Below are 3291 nucleotides of genomic sequence, written 5' to 3'. Positions count from 1 at the left end.
GCTCCGTGTCACGACTGCAGAGACCCGTGGTGGCAGGGGCCGTGGGAGTGAGGAGGGTCGTGGACTGCTGGCCCCATCGGTCATTTGAGAGCAGATGAGGGAAATTGGACCACAGAATGGCCTGCCGGAAGGTGAATGATTGTGAGAGAAAATATGTTAAGACCATCAGGCAAAGGCGGGTGGGTGCTGCCGAAGCAAATGGTAACCAAGCATTAGCTTTCTCGAGATCATTGTGATTCCAATTTTGGTGTGTTTTCCTGGAACTAATCTCCATATTTCCCTTTCTCTGGCTATTTCTGTCTTCTTTTCCTCTCTCCAGTCCCTTCCTGCTCTCCCTTTGAAGAAAGTCAGCTGCCCACTTCAGGGATGCTTACTTCAGGTCTGGGGGCCTGAGGGGCATTTAAAATGGGTTGGGGAGCCTGTGTGCACCTCTCTTCTCTGCGCACTGGCTGGAAGGAGGCACAGAGTGGTGTAGTCTCCACGCTCAGATATTTGGTCCGCTCTTCACCCCCTGCTCCCCACAAGAACCCAACCTCATACCACCTCTGTGACCAGCAGCACCCTCAGTGCTCTGACACCTCGTTCTCCTTTCTGTCTGTTACATCCTTCCCGACCCTCTCGCCCTCAGTCCTCCAGCTCTCTGCATCGCTGCATGACTAACAGCAGCCCAAAGCCTAGTGGGGCTGCCCACTGGGGGTGCCCCGCTGCGATGTCTTTTGTCTGTACTTCCCCACAGGGAGCGAGTCTCATTCAGTTACAGAGAGCAGTGCCAGCCTCGGGTGCCTTAGGTAGTTCAGCGGTGGGGCTGCTGAAGCTGCAGTACTGGCAGGCACTTCGGTATCCTGGGAGGACACCATTTCCTGGGTGGGCCGACTCCCTCCTTCCTGCTGCTGAGTCCACTGAGCAGGGAGGGGATCAGAGCCACTGAGTTTCTCATGGCTGTACACAGAGCACTTCTAAGTAAAACTGAAGGTTTTGACAGCCATTGTTCTATGCAATGTCCCAGCTTCCCAAACCGTCCTCCTCCACCCCACCCCCACCAGTTCAACCCTGTTTTTTCCCATTAATCATGTACTTCCTTACCATTGGGGCCTGTTCTAGCCCCAGGTAGGTAGGTGGGTATGGAAGAAAGCATCTTACTTTTGAACACACATTCACTGAGCTTCTTGCTACATGCCATATGCTGTCATCCAGGGGCCACTTTATCCTGACAGTGTGCTGTGAGCCCATTCCTGCAGGCACATCCTGTAGGACATCTGCCCATGGACATGGACTTCCTGGATGGCTTTTTGGAATATTTGGGAGGGATGTGTTTGCTTGTGTCTTCAAAACAAGTTTTTGTTTTTTTCCTTCCAAAATGCTCCTTTCAAATACCTGACAGAAAACATTTCCTGGCTGGGGACCACCTGTGCCCACCTTCAGCTTTAGCTGTTGTAGTTCCTTTACCTTTTCATATAAATTTTGGAATAATTTTGTCACTATCTGGAAACATAGCAGAACTTACATTTTCAGCCTGCATGACAAAAAACTCAAATGACTTAGAAAAAATATATACAGGGTATGTATGCATGTGTGTATGTATCCACACATATCCATGCATATATACATATATACACAATAAAATGAAAGAGACAAATACATAATCTGTGCAAAGGGTATTATTACAACTTGTTATATGTGATGAGATTACATTAAAATTAAAAGCACTTCTATCCACCTTCCCAGATTACAGTGGGAAAGGAGCATAGCCTAAATAAATAAGCTTAGCCACCCAATTTATCAGGGAAGAGCTGAGGTCAGCTCCTCTAGGCGGCCCTGCTTTCTCTGCTCCAAACCGGTACAGAAGTTGTCTGGATATCTGGCTGATGAACTTGCCAGATGTCACTACAGTGGGATCACAGGCTGACCTCAGGGGTCCACAGCAACAGCACGAATGAGGGGTTTCCTTACAGTACCAGGGGAGGAGGGAGGGGTCCTCAGCCCTTCTGGATCCTGAGCTCCAGCAGCAGGATCGGCGCCTGCGGCCCCTTCAGCATCCACCCTGGAGGTGCAGCCGTGACCAGCAGAGGGAGCAAGGAACTGCGAGACCAGGTGTGGTCTAGGCCCCTTCTCTCCCGCTACCCTGGGGACAAATTGAACCTTGGTCCACTCTTCCTGTGCAAGGGAGCTCTGAAAATCTGAGTACTTACCTAGGGAGTCATCCTAGTGTTACCGACAGTTACCGAACGCTTAATTGATTTGGACCAGACGGGATCACTTCTAATACAGCAAGCACGCGTGAACACACAGTGGCACAGTGTACATATACAGCTCATGCTTGATAGATATGATGTCTAGTCCTGAACAGAAGAGTCCGGGTGAGTCCTGACCTGCACCGGCACTGATGACCAAGAATTTTTTCTAGTAAAATACATCATAGTTAACCTAATCCAAAATTACAAGCTCATTATTAATAAAACCCTTCCATACTGCTCACAGAAAAGACCAGCCCTTGATAGTTAATTTTCATTGAATATCTTTCTGCATTGATTTTCAAGGTAACACACATAAGAACCTGGAAAATGTAGAAAAGTATGCAGAAGAATATTTATATCAAGCTTTTAATTTCCACAGAATACTTTGCTGTACAGTCTTCCATTTGTTTTTTAATCTCACCTAAGGGAAATACTTAGTCTTTTGTAACTTCTTAAAAATTTCACCAAATATTTAACCCTTTTCCTGTGTCATTAGATATTCTTCCTCAATATATTTTTTTTAAGATTTGTTTATTTATGTAAACTGGGGTGCAGGCAAGAGGTGCAGGGGCAGAACTGGGGTGCAGGTCAGAGGTGCAAGGGAAAGGATTCACCAGAGACAGAGTGGGGAGCGGAACAGGCAAATCGTGGAGGTACACTGCTGAGGGGTGGGAGGGTGGGGTTAGGAGATATCTGCCAGCTCCATGGGGGTCAACTCCGGGCAGGCGGGGATCAAACTCATGCGGAAGTGGCTTTAGCTTCTTAGTGCAGTGCTTTAACCCGCTGCGCCACCAGGGAGGGCCCATCAATATAATTTTTAAAATCAATATAACAGAGTTTCTCCACACTATTTCTTGACACTCCTGACATTCTGGACCAGACAATTCCTTGTTGTGAAGCCTTTCCTGTATACTGTGGGACTTTCAGCAGTATCATTAGATGCCAACAGCACCTACTCTTCCCCTCAAAGTGACAAGCAAGTGTATCCCCAAACTTTGCCAAATGTCCCCTGTGGGCAAAATCACCCCTGTGTTGAGCACAATTGCTATGTAGTAGT

This window comes from Condylura cristata, unplaced genomic scaffold, assembly GCF_000260355.1.
Source record: "Condylura cristata isolate star-nosed mole 26May11 unplaced genomic scaffold, ConCri1.0 scaffold00003, whole genome shotgun sequence".
In the NCBI taxonomy this organism is placed as follows: Eukaryota; Metazoa; Chordata; class Mammalia; order Eulipotyphla; family Talpidae; genus Condylura; species Condylura cristata.
Note: the sequence above shows the minus strand (reverse complement) of the source record.